The sequence below is a fragment of the Amblyomma mixtum genome, chromosome 4 (assembly GCF_055824585.1).
Source record: "Amblyomma mixtum isolate Tamu chromosome 4, ASM5582458v1, whole genome shotgun sequence".
Lineage (NCBI taxonomy): Eukaryota > Metazoa > Arthropoda > Arachnida > Ixodida > Ixodidae > Amblyomma > Amblyomma mixtum.
This window is the reverse complement of record NC_143015.1, coordinates 13,839,850-13,863,056: the sequence shown is the minus strand read 5'-3', so window position 1 is coordinate 13,863,056 and position 23,207 is coordinate 13,839,850. Positions and strand designations below refer to the sequence as shown.

Below are 23,207 nucleotides of genomic sequence, written 5' to 3'. Positions count from 1 at the left end.
CATAGCCATAGTCGCTTTGGGACGTAAAGCCCCATGAACCGAACCAAACCTATCGCGAACAGTTTCGCCTATTAGATCTCGACAGCACTTCGTCTTCGGTTGTGGTGACGGGTCCAGGCGTGAAGGGTCTTTTCGATGGTTAAATCTTCAGCTACAAACTCGGCGACGGTTGTTAGAGGAAGCAGGATCAGTCTAGCGAAGACTTGCTTCCTTCACGCCTCGCATCAGGAAGGAAAGCTTTTTTTTCATTCATGTCACGGTTGGCGCGTCTGAAAAGGCGTTTCATAGTGCCGCGAATCTTTGTAGTGTTTGTTTGCTGTGTTTATTTGTTCATGCTTCAAGGCTGCCGGCACGCCGCTTTATCACTTCGTTTGTGACGCAAGACGCGCCTAGAATTATCTCGATTGATCGCATCCGGACGGAGCCGATTCTAGTTTACGCCAGAATGTTCTAGTAACTTCTAAAGCTTTATCTCGAAGGTTCGCTATCGGCTTTAAAAAGAGCACGGCCGACAGCGGCGGTCATTCTGTTCGACGACCGCCGAGCGCGCTTGTTCCCAAGCAGCAAAAATTGATTGGTCCAACAGTGGCAAAAGAGTGGCGGAAATTGGCATGGATATTGGTCCTACACCGACATTTAAGCAATGCGAGACTTTTTCCAAAAATGGCCCTTCATTCATGCCAAGATTGGGCCTATAATCAGCCAGTCTAGCTACCAGCATTGACCCATCATTCACGCCTGGGTTGGGCCTACGTTCAGCCAGTCTATCCACAAAGGCCCAACGTTCGTGCCAAGACTATGCCCATGTTCAGCCAATCTATTTATTATGACCCGATATTCGTGCCAATACTATGCCCATATTCAGCCAATCTATGAATTATGGCCCGACATTCACGCCAATAGTATGGCCACATTCAGCCGATTTGACAATAATGGCCCGAAATTCGCGCCAATAGTATGCCCACATTCAGCCGATCTGTCAATAATGTCCCGCAATTCGCGCCAATAGTGTGCCCACATTCAGCCGATCTGTCAATAACGGCCGTACGTTCGCACCAATACTATGCCCAATTCAGCCAGTATCAATAAAAGCCCCAGGCTCGCTCCGACTTGTGCCCGCTTTTCCACTCTTGATCTAACTTTTATAGGTGGCATATGAATTGCAAGGCCAGTGGGAAATTGTATGCGATCGGGGGTCCCACCTAGTTTTGTACCACACCTCTTGCTGGCCAACAGCAATGCAGACATATTGCGCTTGCTTTCCACCAGCCGGAGCTTGTATATGTAACATTTTACATATAAGCAGTCAGCAGACATACAAAAAATAAAGAACGGATTGAAGGAACGAAATTTATCGCATCTAAGGTGCCAGTACATCGTGAAATGCACTGTGCCCGGAGCCGCTGAATCGATGAGTCATATCGGCACTAATCGTTGCACTGTTCTTGTAAGAGAACTTTTGCAGTGCCTTGAAACAAATTCCTCGCCAAGCTCTTGCACGATGACCTGGCTGTACATCGAAGCTGCAAAGAGATGCATGATGTGATCATGAGTGTAAGTACAACAATCGCAGAAAAACGACAATAAAATAACACATTGATCTCAGCGCAGCGCAGTGTGCGAGAAGATACTAGCAACACATGTTGAAAGTATAATTACTAAATTATGCTTAATATAAATCCCCACACTAATAGCAAATGTTGAATTGAAATTACCAATTTTTTTCCACCGTATTGCTAATTTGTAATCCCAATTTGCCGTGTCACACCCTCAAATACATATTAAAAGTCACAAAAAGAGATAAATATACTGTTTAATACAAAGCAATCTATTTTTACATTTCCTATCAAAATTATGTGTCTATTGCGAGCTGGTTCTTTGCCTTTTTGTTCCAGCAAAGTATGACACAGGTGGTAGTATCTCCTCCCCTTTGAACAGCTGTGAGATATTTTTTTTTTCTCTATGAAATATAATATTCCATGCAAAGACGGCTTGCACAGTTTTGCGAAATGTGCTGAACGCAGGAGACCGAATACACTTTTTTTTTTAAGTAAGCAGATTATCGATGTCGCTTCGCATGCATGTAACAGGGGAGAAGAAATCTTACTTGAAAACCACTCGAAACCACTCTTCTGATAGTCCATGGGAGATTAATTAAGAGACAATATGGATGAAGTTCGCTTGGACCAGGAATTCCGCATTTTCTTGTACGCCTGCAAGACAAAGGCACCCGGCACGGGAATATTACATGCCGCCAGAGAACTGCTGGAGTGGAAGAATAAGAGCTTCTGATACTCATCTGGCACAAACGACAGACGACCAATGTCGTAATGAACGCAGTATAAGTCGGGCCATACAACACTTCGCCACGGTGATTGAAGAGATAGTCAACGTTCGGTAAATCCATTTCATCAAAGCTGAAAAATAACGTTCTCACCATTCTGTGCATGCCTTTTCGCTAGACATTTCGCTGTGAAAGTTGGCCTTAAGAAGTCGCGCCAGTGCTTTGTCGCTTTCTCTTTACCTGCCGGAGAAAAAAAAGGTCGGCGCTGAGTCAAAGCGGCAATTACGCCAAGAACCATATTCATTTTCGAACACATTTCAAGGTAAAAGTATGGTGGTACTCACAAATAGAATCTTGCAAGCCAGACTACTGAATTACGTCAAATTGTCAAAACGTATCGGATGTGGATTCTCGACAACGAACGGCGTCAGCTTGAGCGCGCATGCTTCGTCGGCACGCTGGTTGTGTGGCTTTTCACCGCCTTGCTCGCTACAGGCGATACTCGTTGGGCGAATGTTGGGGAAAGGAGGAGACGACGATAGGACAGGTTTCTTATATTTTTCGGAAAATTTGCTGCAGCAAGAGAAACGGCAGCTGGAAAAGGGGTAGAAGAAAATCTAGGGAGGGTGGATGCGCGACGTTGCACTTAGTTGGGCGCGAGGCGAAAACAGGTTAGAGAAGGTCAGTGTACCTAAAATCACAAAGAAAAAAATAACTCCTAGTATGGTGAGGGCCAGCGCTCTTCCAAGAAAGAGGCTCGGCCCGGCAAAAGGCGCGTGTATGGGACTTGAAGGGGGGGGGGGGGTGAAATGAGTGAAAGAATTCCGGAATGTCCGGAGGATGCGCCATAGGCAGTTGGGCACGTGAAAAGCGGAAAGTAAACGACAATGCGGACATGTTGGAAGTGGAAACGTGGAGCTTGGGCACGGATTTCGTCAAAACGGCTCCAAACATTAGCGTAATCTCTGCGGTCGTGTGCCTCTTTGGTGGAAGCTGAGATAAATGTGTTACTATGAAAATACCGGAAATATAAAACAATAACTAAAATTAGCAGAAACAATGCGTGTTCTTTGAGTGTTTCATATATGATGCTTGTGGCGGACAAAGTAGGATGACATACGTCCAAGCAAACACCATTCATCAATATGATCCAATGATTCGCTTCTAGAGTGACGAATACCCTACATTTTATACGCACCAGTGCAGGCAGGTTGGTCTGAGCCATAGTCATGCGGCCCACCCGTGCGTGTCTGCGCTAGCTCGAAATGACGCGGCGCGCTACTCAGCAATGCGCCTGTTCTGGCTCAATGGTATTAAGGATTCGCGCAAAGAAAAGGCAAACAAAAACGAGTGGAAATGCGAGCGGGAAAAAGTTCCGATCTTTAATCTGATAAACGTGATAATATAAAGCAAAAACGTATGCAAGAGCCGTCGATATAGAATACCCAAAAAGCACAGCAGAATAACAAAACAATTTGCGACATTCAAAAACCTAGCCACCTTAGCTTCGCGGCGTGAGGAAGCAGAGCCGTTTGTTCGCTTATATTTTTTAAATCTAACATACATCTACATCTTCTTTCCTGTCTGCTGCTTCTTCACGCAGTAAATGTGCTGCAAGTCAACTGTTTATTTGCGATAAAACCAAAATCCCGTTTTACTCAGATCGTTTCTTCTCTCCAAATGCGCCACGCAATAATTTGTGACCTAGTTGAATTGTAGTAGAGGAAAAAGCGATTTATTTGTTTTTTTCTAGGGTGAGCATCCTGTGGGTGAGGCATTGTGTTCCGGATTGTGTCATACGGTTCAGCGTTTCGTGCAGCATAAACTTATTTAAGTTGAGCCTATATCTTGAGACACGAATTTGAACCGGCAACCTATAACCGGGGGCTTTGGGTGTCCGCAGAGATATGCGAGGCAGTACGTTAATTAGTGCGTTATTATACCATTGCTCGAATCGAAATTTCATTTTCTTGATTGTGGCACCTCTTTCTCTCTTTTTTTCTTTGCATACCATAATCACAAAAGACGCCGCTTTTCAACATTCGTATACCGTCGTGAAAGAACCTGACCTCTGCTCACTTTCGCGCGATCAATTACATCGCGCTTTTTATTGTAATTTCGCGTCAGTGTTCGACGCTAGCGCTGTTCTTGGTCATAAAGAAGAAATAAATAAACAAGTCCGAATATTGCAAAAAAAAACAAATTGAGAGAAATAACCACCGATAATCACAGCGACATCCTTCGGTGTGTCGTGCAGCGGCACTGCCAATACCGGGAAAACAGCGGACAAGTAGGGCCATCGTTGCGGGTGTAATGAGGCGGCACTGCCAAATGGGGACGACAGCGGACATTTAGGGCCATCGCTCGAGGTGTAACTAAGCGGCATTGCCAATATGGGGACGACAGCGGACATTTAGGGCCATCGCTGGAGGTGTAACCAAGCGGCATTGCCAATATGGGGACAACACCGGACATTTAGGGCCATCGTTGGAGGTGTAACTAAGCGGCATTACCAATATGGGGACGACGCGGACATTTAGGGCCATGGTTGAAGGTGTATCTAAGCGGCATTACCAATATGGGAACGACTGCGGACATTTAGGGCCATCGTTGGAGGTGTAACTAAGCGGCATTGATAATATGGGGACGACAGCAGACATTTAGGGCCATCGTTGCAGGTGTAACTAAGTGGCATTGCCAATACGGGGAAAACATCGGACAAGTAGGGCCATCGTTGCAGGTGTAACTAAGTGGCATTGCCAATACGGGGAAAACATCGGACAAGTAGGGCCATCGTTGGAGGTGTAACTAAGCGGCATTGCCAATATGGGCAAAACATCGGACAAGGAGGGTCGTCGTTGGAGGTGTAACTAAGCGGCATTGCCAATATGGGGAAAACATTGGACAAGTAGGGCCAGTGTTGGAAATGGCACATTGTGGCAGTGCCAATATGGGGACAATGAAGGCAACATTGGCCCTGTATAGGGCCACACATAGCCAACAGACTCACAATATTGGGCCAAAGGTTTGTGCTGCCTTGGTTGCTACGCCACCGCTGAGTGATTCAGTTCTTTGCGGGCGCAAGTCAGCCCGAATAAAGAGTTTCGCTTCGAAGACGTTCTCGCTGTTTCCCTGTTCGCCGTACTGCAGTCACCACTACGTGACATCTGGTGGAGGTGCTGACCTGCTATCCAGTTATACCCCTCACGATGGAACCTGGTGCACCGCCAACGCCCGCCGTGCTTCGCCAGCCCCGTGAGCCACCGACTTCCGTGGAGAACCCCACGAAGATGTAGAGGACTGGCTAGACATTTGTCTAACCGTCGCGGTTGCAGCGCTGAACACCTGGGACGACAGCGCTAAGCTTCGAAACGTTTACTTTGCGTTGGACGGCCCTGCCAGAACGTGGTTTGAAAACCACGAATCTTCTTTTACGACCTGGGGGACCTTCAAGAAGCAGCTACTGGGTACGTTCACTAGCGTCGTAGGTAAGGAAAGAGCGGAGGTCCTCTTGCAATCAAGAATTCAACGCCCAAACTAGAGCGTGACTGCGTATGTCGAAGATATGAAGCGACTTTTCAGAAGCGCCAACCCTGACATGACTGAGGAAAAGACGCTCTCCATCCTGATGCATGGCGTAAAGGAGCAAATCTTCGCCGGCTTGATCAGGGATCCTCCAAAAACGGTCGGTGAGTTTGAAGCTGAAGCTTCATCAATCGGAAAGACCCTTGACGCGCGGACCCGTCACTACCACCGACCACTTTAAGTGCTGACGGCAAGCCCCCCAGGAGATACCCCTCCAAGCGGGGATAACCTGAGAGGTTTGGTACGCGAAATTGTCCGCGAAGAACTTCGTCCGCTGCTGCCATCCCCACTGCAGCAGACGCAGCACCCTCAGGTGGCGTCGCTCACGGACATCATCCGTGAAGAGGTTCAGCATGCACTTGGCTCCCCGCCACAGACGACACCAACGGAAGTTGAAGCCAAGAACTACGCCGCCGCACTACGCAGTCCTGCGCCCCAAAGAGACCCCCAAGCCCTCTTCGACGGGCACCAGCTCTACAAGAACGACGACCTCTAGTTCCCGCCCGACCACCTTACGTGCGAAGCAAAGGAGCTAGGAAATGCGACCAGTGAAGGACTCCCGATAACCACTCGCTGTGATTCCATTGTGGCCATACCGGGCATATACTTCGCCACTGCCCGTACAAACGCATCGGGCTGCGAGGTTTCGCCATCGACGTCCCTCGACCGCTCCCCGGCCACCGACCACGGGAAATAGACGACTACCAGCGTAGAGGGGAGTACGGGTCTTTAAGCCTTTTTTCCCGCTCCCCGTCGCCGTCCACCGCTCGATTTGCATCACCGGGCCGCAGCTACGCCGCGGCTGTCCGAGGAAGGTCCCCTAGCCCCCGTAGGGGAAACTAAACGAAGCAACCTGTGGAGGTCAGGTTGCTTCCCGAGGAAACGACGAAGATCCTCCAGCGACCACGCCGTATGAAGACGCCGCACCTACTATGCCGACGGCACACACATCAACCTCGACCACGACGCGAACCGCCTTCAAAACTACGCCGCCATCAAGGAAAGCTCCGACCACACGCCCCACCCACGATTCACATACCCGACGAAGCCGCAACCCGACGCCGAGAACGACGTGCAACTCCAGAGCCAGGACATCCGATTTAGAAGTGGTTATCGACGGCCGGAAAGTCACCGCTATAGTCGACACAGGAGCCGATTATTTGGTGATGAGCGGATCATTCGCTGCGCAGCTGAGGAAAGTAACGAGCGCTTGGAACGGCCCACAAATTCGCACTGCAGGGGGCCACCTCATTACGCCATCAGGACGATGCACAGCGCGAGTGGCTCTGAAGGGACATACCTATCCCGTGACCTTCGTAGTGCTACGGCAATGTTCCAGCGAAGTGATCTTGGGCATGGATTTCCTTAATGAGCATCAGGCGATCATCGACCTGCGATCCAAGATGATCACACTTTCCCCGCACGAGGCCATCCTATCGATGAGAACTCCAGAACGTCACGTTGCGCTTAGTGTCCCGCAGGAACAAGTGAGTGTCCCACCCCGCTCAAGCGTTACCATCACCGTAGGCGCCACGGAAGCGAATAACACTGAAGCCGTTATCGAGGGGAACATGCAGTTGCTTCTCGACCGAGGAATCAGCATCGCAAGAGGCATCGCACATTTCCGCAAAGGACAAGCCGAAGTACTGCTAACTTCAGCGAAGAATACCGGCACGTTAACAGAGGATCCACGATTGCATTCCTCGACGAAATATCCGACGTACGAGACTTCTTCGCGCTCTCCGACCCATCTGTAGAAGATTCGCCTGGCCACGACAACTGGCCCGCTTTCGACATAACCCAGCCCTGCCCCGGAACAGACAAGACCAGATCCGCACTCTCCTTCGAAGCTACAGTGAGTGCTTCTCGTCATCGCCGAAGGTCCGACAAACACCGATTGCCAAGCATCGCATTATGACCCACCAGCACCCCCGACCTCTCCGCCAGAGACCCTACCGGGTTTCGCCGCGAGAACGACAAGCCATCCGGAGCCAAGTGGAAGAAATGCTGCGCGACGACGTTATTCAGTCTTCAAAGAGCCCCTGGGCGACGCCTGTTGTACAGTGAGAAAGAAAGACGGTGCACTTCGATTCTGCGTTGATTATAGGCCCTTCAACAACATCACAAAGAAGGACGTCTACTCCCTCCCTCGCATCGACGACACACTGGACCGGCTCTGCAACGCCAGATATTTCTCATCGATGGACCCAAAGAGCGGCTACTGGCAAATTAAGGTCGATGAAAGAGATCGCGAGAAGACCGCATTCATCACTCCAGATGGCCTCTTCGAGTTCAAGGTGATGCCGTTTGGTTTCTGTTTTCGCACCAGCTACATTACAACGAGTAATGGATACAGTGCTGGCAGGCCTGAAGTGGCAGATTTGTCTGGTATATTTAGATGACGTCGTTGTCTTTGCCTCGAGCTTTGAGGAGCACCTGGAAAGGCTTCGAACAGTACTAGACGCAATCAAATCGTCCGGGCTAACCTAGAAATCAGAGAAGTGCCCATTTGCCTATGCAGAGCTGCTGTTTCCAGGCCACATTGTTAGCAAGGAGGGAGTACGCCCAGACCCGCAGAAAACAGCTGCTATCGCAATGTTTCCGCCACCGGCCGATAAGAAAGCTGTGCGCAGATTCCTCAGACTGTGCGCGTATTACGGACGTTTAGTCAAAAACTTTTCGCGCATCGCCGAGCCTCTGACCCACCTGACAAAGGCAGATATGCGATTTACATGGGAAGCGCCGCAAATGCCTTCAAAGAACTTCAGCGCTGTTTACAGACCCCACCGATCCTCGCGCACTTTGATGAAAACGCCGATACTGAAATTCATACCGACGCAAGTAGTGTGGGTCTAGGCGCTGTCCTCATTCAGGAAATTCACGGAGTGGAGAAGGTCATCGCGTACGCTAGCCGTTCCCTGTCCAAAGCCGAAACTAATTATTCGACAACTGAGAAGGAGTGCCTTGCCATCATCTGGGCTACGTCGAAATTCCGCCCCTACCTGTACGGACGACCGTTCAAGGTGGTCAGCGATCATCACGCTTTGTGCTGGCTCGCCAGTTTGAAGGACCCCTCCGGCCGCCTCGCTCGATGGAGCCTATGGCTCCAGGAGTTTGATGTAACCGTCGTTTACAAGCCCGGCCGCAAGCACTGTGACGCTGACTGCCTGTCACGGGTCCCTGTAGATGCACCGCAGCCGGACGACGATGAGGACGCCTTCCTGGGACCCGTAAGCTCCAGCTCTTTTGCACAACGGCAACGCTCGGACCCCGACATAAAATGCCTCATCGAATACTTGGAAGGCAAGGTTTCTTCACCCCCTCCTTGTTCAAGCGAGGATTGTCTTCGTTCTGTTTACAGAACGATGTCCTCGTGAAGAAGAACTTTGCAGCGAACAAGACAGCCTACCTCCTTGTGGTACCTGCAAGTCTGCGCGGAGAAGTTCTTCAGGCCTCACACGACGAGCCGACAGCTGGACATCTCGGGTTTTGTCGCCCCCTCCGCCGCATTCAAGACAAGTATTACTGGCCCCGACTATCTGCCGATGTCGCACATTATGTGATAACCTGCCGAGATTGTCATCGACGAAAGACCCCTCCAGCCCGCCCAGCAGGAATTCTGAACCCCACTAAACCCCCCTCAAGGCCCTTCCAGCAGATCGGCATAGACTTGCTTGGCCCGTTCCCGAAATCAACATCTGGAAATAAGTAGATCATTATAGCGACCAACTACATGACCCGCTACGCCGAGGCAAAAGCCCTACCGAACGGAACAGCAGCAGAAGTCGCCAAATTTTTCGTGGAGAACATTCTTCTGCGACACGACGCCCCTGATGTGCTTATCACTGACAGAGGAACAGCATTAACGGCGGAACTGACGCAAGCCATCCTCCATTACAGCCAAACCAGCCAACGGAAACAACTGCATACCACCCGCAGACCAACGGACAGACTGAGCGCCTCAAAAACCATCGCCGATATGCTCGCCATGTATGTCGATGCCGAACACAAGACCTGGAACGTCATCTTCCCTTACGTAGTCTTCGCCTACAACACCGCAGTGCAGGAGACGACGAGATGAGCCTAAAAGGCGTCATCTGGGTGATCTTCCCTTACGTAGTCTTCGCCTACAACACCGCAGTGCAGGAGACCACCCAGATGACGCCTTTTAGGCTCGTCCATGGCAGAGATGCCACGACTACGCTGGACGCCATGCTGCCGAACGTTGCCGAAGAAGATAGCGTCGACGCTGCCGCCTACCTACAACGCGCAGAAGAGGCCCGGAGACTTGTCCGATTAAGGATCAAAGACCAGCAGCGGACCGACGCCACACGCTGCAACCTACGAAGACGCAGCGCGGAATACAAGCCAGGAGACCGTGTCTGGGTTTGGAAGCCCATTCGCCGCCGAGGATTGAGCGAAAAGCTTTTGCGACGCTATTTCGGCCCGTACAAGGTTCTTCGCCGGCTAGGTGAATTAGACTATGAAGTCGTCCCTGACCAAATGACTGCATCCCAGCAACGCCACGTACGATCCGAAGTAGTCCATGTCGTTAGCTTAAAGCCCTATCATGCAAGCTAAAGGACGCCGTGTTTCCACATCCGGTGTTTATTTTTCCATAATACGTTTTTGATTGTTGATAGCCGCATTATGTTCTAAAGCATCGAGTCGATGCTTCTTTGAGAGGGGAGTAATACCGCGATTCTTTGTAGTGTTTGTTTGTTGTGTTTATTTGTTCATGCTTCAAGGCTGCCGGCACGCCGCTTTATCACTTCGTTTGTGACGCAAGACGAGCCTAGAATTATCTCGATTGATCGCATCCGGACGGAGCCGATTCTAGTTTACGCCAGAATGTTCTAGTAACTTCTAAAGCTTTATCTCGAAGGTTCGCTATCGGCTTTAAAAAGAGCACGGCCGACAGCGGCGGTCATTCTGTTCGACGACCGGCAAGCACGCTACGCCGCCGCCGATTGATTCAGTTCTTTGCGGGCGCAAGTCAGCCCGAATAAAGAGTTTCGTTTCGAAGACGTTCTCGCTGTTTCCCCGTTCGCCGTACTGAAGTCACCACTACATGCCAATATCTTCCACATAAGGAATCACGGTCTCGTTTGGGCGTTGAATTCTTCACTGCAGCAGGACCCCCGCTCTTTCCTCACGTAAGACGCCAGTGAACGTACCCAGTAGCTGCTTCTTGAAGGTCCCCCAGGTCGTAAAAGAAGATTCGTGGTTTTCAAACCACGTTCTGGCAGGGCCGTCCAACGCAAAGTAAACGTTTCGAAGCTTAGCGCTGTCGTCCCAGGTGTTCAGCGCTGCAACCGCGACGGCTAGACGTAAATGTCTAGCCAGTCCTCTACATCTTCGTGGGGTTCTCCACGGAAAGTCGGTGGCTCACGGGGCTGGCGAAGCACGACGGGCGTTGGCGGTGCACCAGGTTCTATCGTGAGGGGCATAACTGGATAGCAGGTCAGCACCTCCACCAGATGTCGCGTAGTGGTGACTGCAATCCGGCGAACAGGAAAAGAGCGAGAATGTCTTCGAAACGAAACTCTTTATTTGGGCTGCCTTGCGCCCGCAAAGAACTGAAGCACTCGGCGGCGGCGTAGCAACAAGCGTGCTCGGCGGTCGTCGAACAGAATGCCCGCCGCTCTCAGCCGTGGTCTTTTTAAAGCTGATTGCGACCTTTCTAGATAAAGGTTGGAAAGTTACTAGGGCACTCTCGAACAACGTAGATTCCGCTCCGCCTGGATGCGGTCAATTGAGATAAATCTAGGCGCGTCTTGCATCATAAGCAAAGCGATAAAGCGGCGTGCCGGCAGCTTTCAAGAATGAACAAACACTACAAACTTTCGCCGGAATGTTTGTAATCTAGGGAATATGCTAATCCAAAGATTATTATTGTTTTGAAAATTAATAACTGAATGAAATGCTGAAAAATACGTTCATGTCTCCTGCGCAATTAAGTTTGATGACTTCTACACAATGCCTCCAGTACTGACACAATAAGAACGGTCCACCTGGGGAGCAACTTTCTTGAATTTATCTTAAGACGTTGCTTCTAATTTAACGTTGACAATTAGCACAAGTCGGATAAGCAAAGGAGTGAGAATTGAGAAATATTGCGCGTAATCTATACATATAGAGTTCAAAGAGAACGGCGTGAGGCTCTCAGTCGTGTTGTTTATTCAAACCAGTAAACGACCGCACCGCCTAAGTGGCTCAGTGGTTACGGCACTGGGCTGCTGACCCGAAAGACGCGGGTTCGATCCCGGCCGCGGCGGCCGCATTTCGATGAAGGCAAAATTCTAGAGGCCCGTGTGCTGTGCGATGACAGTGCACGTCAAGAACCCCAGGTGGTCGAAATTTCCGGAGCCCTTCACTACGGCGTCCCTCATAACCTGAGTTGCTTCGGGAGGTTAAACCCAAATAAACCAAAACAAACCAAGTAAACGAGCGTAATAGCAAACACTGTATGGGCGAAACTTTACAATGCATTGCCTGACTTGATGATATCATAACGCTACTTCCTAGAGAATTATTTTCAATCCCTATATAGTGGTGCACTTATTATGTCATGCTTGCGGTTAAAAAAATCGGAGTGTCTAGAGTTCCGTCCATACAGAACATTTTCTGCTGCTGCAGTTCCGTCCAGGCGGAATATTTATGCAGCTAGAGTTCCGGCAATACAATAGGCAGTTTTAGTTTCACCTACGTGGAAGCTTCAGTACGTAGAGCGCTTACGGGTCACCAGCGCGCATGCGCAGAACGTGAAGTGTCTGCGTGGGTTGCACGGACGTACGTGAGATTCGGTTCTTTGCGTTGCGGTCTTCACTTTGCTTGCTTGCGTACGTGGCGTTGGCAAGATGACGGCGCCCTGCCCGCCCGCTTCACAACGATAATAGCTTCGTCGCTAATCCCTCGACGTGGTGTCGTGCTGTAAACTGCTGTATTTGCCTTCAGTTGGTCCAATCTTGCTCTCACATGAAATTTTAGGGGAGAACTAGGTTTTTTTTTTCAGATATAAATCCGTTTCAGCAGCTCCTAAGCCTAACGGGGAAGCGTTTGTGGTCGTCATAGCAACGAGTGTGCCGACGGACTCGCGGGATATCGCGAGTCCCTCGGCACAGTCACCGGGAAAAGCAAAACGGTGCACGTTTCGACTCCATACGCACACGTCGTCAACATGAGTGGGACATCCGCGCGCCTTCGCTTCTCGAAAAGCAGTGATTTAAATACGCCGCGGGACGTTAAGGAATGCAATCTCTTTGAAGATAACATGCAACATACAGTTCGGTGGAATGAAATCGCTCAACGTTTGTTAGAAGAAAGGGAGAAAGTATTTACCGCCCTCACTGTGGCGTGGCCTGGCTCTGCTCCAATCAGCTCGACAAAACAAAATTAGGTTTATTCATCTATACTAGATGGCGCGGAACAACATGCTAGCGCATTTTTAAGCATGAAATGCTTTTAGCCCCCGTTGTCGGCAGTGTGGTGACGTCACGCCGAGACCGAGATCCACTCATCCGGGCATTGAAATAAACTCATCCGGGCATTGAAATCCACTCATCCAGGCACTGAAATCGAGTCATCCGGGCACTAAAATCGAGTCATCCGGGCACTGAAATCGAGTCATCCGGGCACTGAAATGGAGTCATCCGGGCACTGAAATCGAGTCATCCGGGCACTGAAATCGAGTCATCCGGGCACTGAATTCCAGTCATCCGGGCTCTGAAACGAGAACATCCGGGCACCGTACGAGACTTAGCGAGATTTAACGAGACTCCGTAAGCCCTCCTACGCGACCGGCATGCAAGCGCTGGTTGGTCTCCAAACGAGACAAAAAATAACTGCTGCCAGTGCCTTCTCAATGTTTATCAAGATATCAGTGGAGCTGTGGGTTTGATAACGCGCGGAATTATAATTTCCGATTTCTAATAACGCGTGCAAAAACCACATAAATTGCATGTTGCACTTCGTTGTCGTACGTGATCCGGGGGAGAAGCGCTGCGTTCAAAGGGCAAGGCATCGTGCCGAACGGGTGGTGGCGTTCCTCCCTTCCTTTACGGTGCGGTTCGGGTGTCCACCGAGATGGCAGAGAATTACTGCGCCATTTCCTTTCCTCAAAAAACCTTGCGTTCATATGACAAGGCATCGCGCTGAACGGGTGGTGGCGTTCCTCCCTTCCTGTACGGTGCGGTTCGGGTGTCCACCGAGATGACATTAGGCCCGCAAACATTTCATGCTTACTCTACTCTCGGTTACGGGAGAGGCAGAGATTTTTTTTTGCTTCTATGGCAGATCTACACAGTTTTGTCCCGTACGTGTAGCTAAAACTGTACGAAGCAACACGAGCCTACGCTACGTAGACTGCTCGCGGTTACGTGCGTGAAGGTTCTACGTACGTAAAACTAAAACTGTCTAATGTCCGTACTCTCCATATACAAAATGGGTGATTTTTACCCACATAAAGCATTTCTTTCCCTCTGGAATAACCAGTTGACAAAGCTGTATCCAGATGTTCTCTCTACGCATGTATACGGCACCAAAATATCTGTCCGCGTACTGCGTTTAGTTACATCCTAGAAGGTATAACTTCCGTGCATGCACGCAGGATCGGGAAAATTACACTGTTAGAAGCATAGTGCAGAAACTCTTCGCCAAGTGATGTGGAGCCCTGCCGCTGTCTGTGCTGCAAGATGTGCTGCGCGAAAAAGATGTGCTGCGCGAAAAAGACTAAGACACGCAAACAGTTAACAAGCATTATGCAAATGCACCAACAAACCCAAGCCAAAACTCGTTCTATTGCCATTTCTGACTGACTGCTTGAACAATAAAATGATGCAGCAGAATATCCTGTCACACATTAGGCGGAACAGGATTGCCACTTTTTTTAATGGACATTTAAAAGTCTGCAAGCAAACTGGTTTCCCAATCCCTAACGCCAGCTTTAATTTCGTCTTGACATAACTCTTGTGGGAGATAATGCTAGACGGAACTGTATGGTGTCAGATAAAGTTCCGTCAGGACGGAACCCCATCGCTACATGCAGTTCCGTCTGGACGGAAGTTTAGCGCAAATTGTAGTTCCGTCTAGACGGAACTCTAGCGCAAATTGTAGTTCCGTCTGGACGGTACTTTAGCCACAGCCTAAAAAAATATTGGGTGATTTTTTCAGTAATGTGAAGGGCAACACATAAAATTGGACAGATGTGCAGTATTCATGCAGGGATAGAAACGCCCGTGTTTAAAACACAATAGCAATAATTTTACGACCCAGAACAGATGTTATTTTTATACCAAACCGTATATTTACATAAAAATTTTATTTCTTCAAAACCGCCTCAAACAGACACCACCTTGGTTATAACTTGTTCTTCTTTATGTAGATTAATTGGAGGCAAGTTTATAGATTTTGGAACGTAAGGTTGGTGTATTTTAAGGTTTTCTGCCTGTTGTACATTTCTGATGTGGTTTGTGCAGCTACCCCTAAAAAAAATCACACACACACAACCAATCACATTTTGTGTTGTCAATGCGCTAGCATTTAATACTGTTGATAGTTTCACCAGAAATGGCGCCACGTCTGGTCTGGTACCGTCCCATCTGCTCTTTTGATGTCAGATAGCAGCCAGTGTAAATGTCAGTCACGGTGGCGTCACTTCTTTCGAGCCAATCGGCGATATTTATGACCCACGACGGGTTTTTTTCTGATAGGGTTCAAATCCTATCGCATTACTAACATTCCATATAGACGAGGCTTTCTTCTCGCTTAGCAATACTGTGAACGCTACGATGCATGCCGCTTGAATGTTATATGGAAAAGATGTCCATAAAATTAAGCGCACAAGTTTCTATGGCATATTCTGACTGTGGCAAACTATTGCTCGCAATATCTCAGAGTTGATTCTTTTATTAGAAAAGGCGACCTCATTTTTTGTGCTTTTTAACGGTGGGGTATATCTTTATGTTCCCAGATTTCAAAGGATTAAAAAATTATTTTCCTTGCTTTTGTAACAAGAGAGGAGGGATCATGGAATTACAAGCTCTCCGTGTATGCCATAGCTAAATTTATTGAAAAAGAGGTTGAGCATTACGCTTTCACTGCATGTAGTGTACGACTCAACTGTAGTTTCTGCTATTGTCAACGTTGAGCAGTACACGACAGCTTATAGCACTACAGCCACATTTCTTAAAATCTTTTTTATCTGTGCAAATGCGAAATTAACGAACTTAGAAGATGATTGCTAATCTAGTGTCAGCAGTCTAGTACTTTGAGGCAGATTCTTGGTACGTGTGTTTACCAGACTTGCCGGTTGCGCTCTTAACTTTGTCGGTTTCGTGACACTTGAGAACGCAAACGGCTGTATAGTCGCGAGTAAAAAGACTAGCACATTTCCTTCACCGTAGGGGTCAAAATTGCACCCCACGGCTGACGCGGCACCGTACTCTGCGAACACACCTGGCACACTTATCGGTGTGTTAATAACCGGTGCTCCATTGGCTCGTCACTAGTGCTAATCTTTTTGCTCACGACTGTACAAGCTCCTTCGGCTGTCGAGACTGTATGTCATCAGATAAATTGGTAGCCTTTATTTTTATGGGGGTTTACCATCCCAAAGCGACTCAGGCTTTGAGGACACCGTATTGAAGGCCTCCGCAAATTTCGACCACTTTTCACGTGCACTGGCATCCCACAGTAGATGGGCCTCTAGAATTTTGCCTCCATCAAAATGCGACCGCCGCTGCTGGGATCGAGCCAGCGTATTTTTGGGTCCGCAGCAGAGCGTCATAATAACTGAGCCACCGCGGCGGCTCGGATGAATAAGTACTAAATCAGGAAGCTTTCGTCTTATTGACAGGTGTCATATTTGGTTGTGGGTCATTAACGGTTCTGGAGAACAAGTATATTAATTTAATGTAAAAATTGCACCGCCTGTGTTTTTATGCTTTCTATTTTTATTATATACTTTTTTTCTGTAGGGAAACAGTAGTGTCAAAATCTACTTTTGCCCTAACAAGTGAAATAAAGGCAAACTATTTAACACTAAATACAGCTGGAGAAATTTGAAGTTCTTCGCATTGCTTTCAGAAAGGCGGCGAGCCAAAGAGGCAGTGAGAGAGTCCAAGCCGGGCACATGCATTGCCATGTGAGAGTAGGCCTCCGGCGGCTGAATCCCCTAGTTATCTCGGTGGGCCTGCCGAGAGGCTTCAGGTTTAAGCGATTGGCTGTTGCTGTGTTCATGATGTAAGAGAGCTGCTCTTCAGCGTTACTACGGTGGCTGCGAAGAACATTCTGCAGCTCAGTGATGTGTGTCTTATACAGAATGGAAGTCCCTAAATACACTTTGCAGAACGTTCGGAGCTGGCTCCAGTCTCACACTGTACTTTGCTACAATCTGCAAGCAAGCGATGAAAGATGACCTTGTTTCACAATAGAAGATGTGAGCTGGTTGTCTAGTTGCAGCGCTGCAGCTTGATTTCATTGACGCGAGCTCCTCGAGTGTTTCGACTATGGCCACGTATTGCTCAGAAAAGATCCTAATTTTCTTGTATTGTGTATACCACATTCTTTCACACAACATCGGAATGTTGGGCACCAATTTCCTTCGGAGCACGCTCTCACGGAAGAAGTTTCCGCTTTTCTTTTGACGATCTCTATTGTGTTTCAGATTTTTAGAGACCTAGTTCAAATGGTTGATCACGAGATTCACTTTCTGACTTGCGCAGTGAAAGAATAGTGCCTTTCGAAGCTCTCCATTTTCTGTTCACTCCAGCTTCTTTTCCGGCCATTGTAAAGCATCCATCGTACCTCTGTCCCCTGTGCAACAAGGTTTAAATGAATCAGCCCGGCATTTGGTAAAAATTTATAGACCGCAGCGGCGATGAAAGCAGAGCTCAGTGGCTCCAGTTCTACAAATCCCAGAAACTGGTCTCGAAAGCAAGCATCGGTTCCTGCGTTGTCAGTGAGGTGAATGCGTATAGACACCTGCTCTGTTCCTGGATTATCTGCTGTTCCGTTCGCAAGGACGGCAAAACTACTATTTGCTACTATTTGCTCCGTGCGGATGTCTCCGTGCGGATCTCGTTCTGAACACGTTCTGAAGTGCGCTTAGCAGTGCCGACCGAAGGAGCGATGTGTTCTTGAGCTCGAGTATCTCCAGCTTCTATACGAAACTAAAACAGATCATTTTACAGTCCACTGTCATACTGTTTCCCGCGAATTGGAAAGTTGTGCATTGCGCAAAAGGTAATGGTGGAAACTAAAGGAAATTATTTCTCGCTGTTGCTTTCAACTTATTCATGTAGTGCTCCGCTTAGGTACTGTACAGCGGGTAGTTGCTTGACAGGCATCACATCCATAATGTTGTGCGATGCAGCCATTGCCTTCCTGATGTCATTTTAATTTTACACGATCCCTGCATGCTTCATGCATTTTTTTGTAGTCAGCCATTGGTTCTTCGTCTCACTCAGAATGAATTTCGTCTTGAAAATTTATTGGGTCGACGTGCAGGCAAGCTGAAAATTTGAACTAGGCTTCTTAGACAGCACGATTATATTCAGCGGGAACAGTGACAGGCCTTAAAAAAAGCAAGTACACATGGTGATGGGTTCACCTTCGCAGTGATCAATGAGGAATCTCAACTCTGGATCGCCTCGTAGTTAGTTGCACAAATAAGAAACATCGATAGCCTCGGGGAAACTAAAGCCGCCGCCCGTTTCGGGGGAGGCGTCTGACAGTGCAAGAGGTGCCCTTTCGGCGTCTTCATACTTATGTCCGGACGTACTTCTGAGTTTAACCTAATCAATGCGACACTTAGTTTCACGAAATGGCTAATGTATACCGGAGCCCTACACAAGATCGTCTTTCATAGTTTATGTCTGTGTTCTGGACGGTAAAGCTCACACTTTACGATGCTCACATATTTATTAAAGATGCCAGAAAACATTCTAAGTGCATTGTTTTGCCTGTTGGTTGCATATAATAAGGTATAGTGATGTTATTAGCATCGGTCGTAGCGAGTATATCACAGCAAATTCATGGCGACCAGTGCTTTGACCACGCAGTGCCGGTTTTTATCAGTGGATATGACATCATGAGGTGCGAGCTTCATGACAGGACAAAGAATAAACACACTTAAAACGATGTTAATGAATGTAGATACGTTTTGTTACGTTTTCGGGTTTTACATTCGATCGCCAAAACCAACACAGTTGCTTTACGTAAAAGCACTGCAAATGAAGAAAAAAAAATTCTGCCTCTCCCGTAACCGAGAGTAGAGTAAGCATGAAATGTTGACGAGACGCAGGCCTGACAAGAATGTATATGCAGCGCGTTCGAATACTCCGCGAGCGTGTATACATCTGCCTGCCATAGGGGGAAAGGGCAGAGCTGAAGGACCAGAGGCCGGTCTTTTATATGCGTGAGTGTAGGACCGCAGCGCCATCCTTGGGGACGGCGCGAAAGCAGTGTTTCAGACGAAAGCCCTTCTCGCCCTGGAGCTCCCGTCTTTCTCTAAGCGGCCTTCTCTCAAAACCCCTAAAAGATCACGTATGACAACGAAGTGTATTGTTGCATGCATGTGCTTTTTGCACGCGTTATTAGAAATCGGAAATTATAATTCCGTGCATTATCAAATGCACAGCTCGAGTGATATCTTGATGAACATTGAGAAGACACTGGCAGCAGTTATTTTTTGTGACTCGTTTGAAGAGCAACCGGCGCTTGTATGCCGGTCCCGTAGGAGGGCTCACAGAGTCTCGTTGAATCTCGTTTAATCTCGTACGGTGCCCGGATGTTCTCGTTTCACTGCCCGGATGAGTGGAATTCAGTGCCCGGATGTTGGCTCTCGGTCTCGGCGTGACGTCACCACACTGCCTACAACGGGAGCTAAAAGCATTTCATGCTTAACAAGCACCATCAGAGCCTCTGGCTATTGTTTTGCATCGCAGGACTTTGCACATCTCTGTACACATGCATTTATGACCTAGCAGACAGCACTTAATGTTACTCTCCATGCATCTGAGAATAGCACTGTGATAAGTGGGGCTGGTTGGTGTTTCAAGTTTAGATCTGTAGCACAAAATGCACTGAGTATAAAAAGAACAAGACGATGCAGGACTGGACGAAGCGACCGAGGTCTGAGGAAGAGACGCCTTGAAGTCGCAAAGGCCAGCTCGTCGCATGGATTGGAAAAGCTTGACGTCGCAGTGAAGGCCAGCCTTGTGATCTCGCTTAAGGCGTTTTTTAGAATAAAAACGCACATGGAAGGCAATCCTTTCAGGGTCATCGTCGAGGACAAGGGCACCTGGCAAAGGAAGGTGGTGAACTTCTTGGAGACGCACCTTGGTGTTCTTCCCACTGACGACCCGTTCAAGATAAGTGAAAAAAGTTGATTAACTTTTTGATGACGGCGCCTCCCTGACGTGCATCTCCGTTGACGCATCGGATATGTACTATAAAATTCCCCATAGTGCGGTGCAACAAGCGACTGAGGCCACCATCGAAAAATATGGCCTCATCTGGTTTCACAATACTTGCGGGACGTCAGCAGCCGCGTTCATTGATATCCTTCAGGTGCATTTAGAAGTTCGTTCAACATGAAGGCGTGCTTTACTCTCAGTGCAAAGGGGTCTCTATAGCTCGTGTATGGCGCCAATCCTTTCAGACCTGGTCTTGGCGCTAGGTGACAGAGCATTGGAACAAGAGCTTAATAGTCGAGGGTTTGCTATGTGTTTCCGTTACGTGGTTGATTTCTTACTCTTAGCACCAGTGAGCCACATGATTGAGCCAGAAGCGGTGATAGGGTCTTTCCAAGCGGCGCACGTAGGCATGGCGTTCACAGTGAACATTCCAAAAGATGGCTGTCTCCAATTTTTAGACATTTGCATAGACCTGGTAGATGGTCACACGTGCTGGTCTTATATGGCTAGGTGCGAGAAGGCACTTCTAAATTTCAATTCAGACCATTCCAAGGTTCTTAAAAGAGGCTTGGCAAAGACATGCCTGTTAAAGGCAATAAAGAAGTCTTGCCACCACAAGGTGCAAGCCAGCTTGGACAGACAGATTGACAGGCTATCGAAAAGTGGCTTCCGGGCACATGTTATAAGATTGGTAGCGGAGTATTGCCTAAATGGGTTCAAGAGAAAGCGACCACCACCCGAAGAGTGGAACAGATAACGGTTAGGCCAGTCGTCATTCCATATGTGCATAGGAACTCGCACCGCATCAAAAAGATTGCCAGCAGGCACAACGTTAAGCTGGTATTCTCTGCTCCGAAAAAACTGAAGTCGCTGTGTCAGGTCAACAGGATGGAGAAGCAGGGCAGACGCAGTTCCTGTGCGAAACAACATAAGGAAACGTTTGTGCGCTGCCAAACGGTTGTTACCTATAGCATTCCTCTCGCGTGTGGTGCCAGCTATACTGGACAGACTGACCGGTGTTTGAACATCAGATTGCAGGAGCACTCGAGAAACCTGGGCAGCATTAGCAGTCCAGGCACGCTTGCATATCTTTGCAACGTTTGCGATCGTTGCGAAAAAAACGAAACCACGGCTAGAAAAACCACGTGTGTTAGCCACGCGCTCAGACAGAATCAGTAGAGAGATAATTGAGGCTTTCCTATAGCTAATTGTAGCGAAGGATGCGTCAACACGCCAAAGTCATTCGTTTCACATTTACAAGTGCCCATCGTCAACTTGTGCAGGATCACCGGGCGGTGGCTCCAGATGGCGCCACATTCCCATCAATATCACGCAGTGGCACACGGCACGCGGTATGCGGTGGCGGTAGCGGTACACGCTATGCTGAAAAGTATCTCGCGCGGGTCGTCACACCGTCGTAGTATCTCGCGCTCGAGTTCGGACAAGTCAGGGAAGGCTATAGATCAATGTTTTCTTCTCCGCCGTCGACGTGACGGTGAAGCATCGCTGTGCCAGCTGGGGGTTCGCATGGTTGTTTTAACCACGGGAACAACGCTGCCAGCCTTGGCAAGAAGGAGTTAGAGGGAACACGCAAATATGGTGTGCAGCTTCCGCGATTTGCTCCGATAGGCTGTTTTGATTAGTACCACCCAATGTTGTCATTGGTAAAGTGAAATTGGAATGGGAAGCACCGCGAAAGTCGAGTTGAGGGCCAGATTTTGTTTGTTTGTATTTTGAAATTTGTTCATTGAATAAATACCGTTCCTATTCACCGTTTTCTGTCATTCTTTTTCAGTGCGCATCTATGTGACATAAAGGACCCCCTGTAGTATAGGCGGGATTCCTTCAACAAGTGTTTCAGGGCACCTTTAAGATGCAACATTTTTTACGCGCTTAATCTATTATATAATAAAACAACAATTCGTTAAGAGTAAAGCAAAGACGAAGTAAGTACAGTGTAAGCGCGTAAAGTCGCATTTATGGAACAGCCGCACCGATGACTTTGTAAAAACAGTTCGAAATGTGTCTAAGTCGAAGTTTTGCGCCGCTTCATTCTGGGGTGCAAGAGTTTCAGAGTATGGTTCTATTTACTGCCGGCAAACATGTAGAACTTTATGCGTAGAACGAACTAGCTCCTCCGTTATAAAACGGAGATTATCTAGTCCACGCCGAAACCGCCTTCATAGCCATACAATGCTCACGCATTAAAAGACAGACTGGACGAAGAAAATGTGTACCACAAGAAGTACTGACTGGTCGGCTGACGAGGGCATCCTGTGCAGATATGGGAGGCTGGATCATCGAAGCATGGGCCGCGGTTTCTTTCAAGACTGTAAAAAAAGGTTTAAGTCATGGGAGTCTCCAACAAACAAGACGGGACGGAGGATTTCCTGATCTGAGACAGGGGCGCGTTCGGGGCCCCGATGAGGTGCGAGAAGGAGGACGAGGGCTATCGTTCTTGCAAGCTCGTGAACAAACCAACGTTTTCTTTTTGTATTTCTATTCTGCCAACACCTTTGAGTACTTTAGTTTAATAAAGGCAAGTACAAAAAATTATTTTGTCGTCTTTTTCCTCTTGTAGTGTCCACAACCCCGATTTTGACCCAAATCATGTAAAAACCATGCGGCCATTACACGCGTGTATATGGTATATCGATCTGTGGATACACCTTAACTGTGTGATGGGAAGAGTACATGATGGGTTTATCGGAGATGAACTTCTGTAATGAAGGCGCCCTGATTAACTTCCATCAACTGGGGCTTGTTGGATGCGTGTTGGCATCGCAGTGCAAACAAACGTCTTTTGTATTCCCGCATCATTTAAATGCGACGATCGCTGTCGGGACTTGGTTTCGCACGCAAGACCGCATAGTCTGATCGCGATAACTAATGAGCTACCGTAACGGGTACTCGGCACGAAG

At 48.4% G+C, this 23,207-nt stretch overlaps 1 pseudogene; it reads left to right on the top strand.

The window, feature by feature from the left end:
• The window catches only part of LOC149345739 (uncharacterized), a 29,218-nt pseudogene extending 22,853 nt beyond the window's left edge, over nucleotides 1-6,365 (top strand).
• Nucleotides 6,366-23,207: the final 16,842 nt, after the last annotated feature.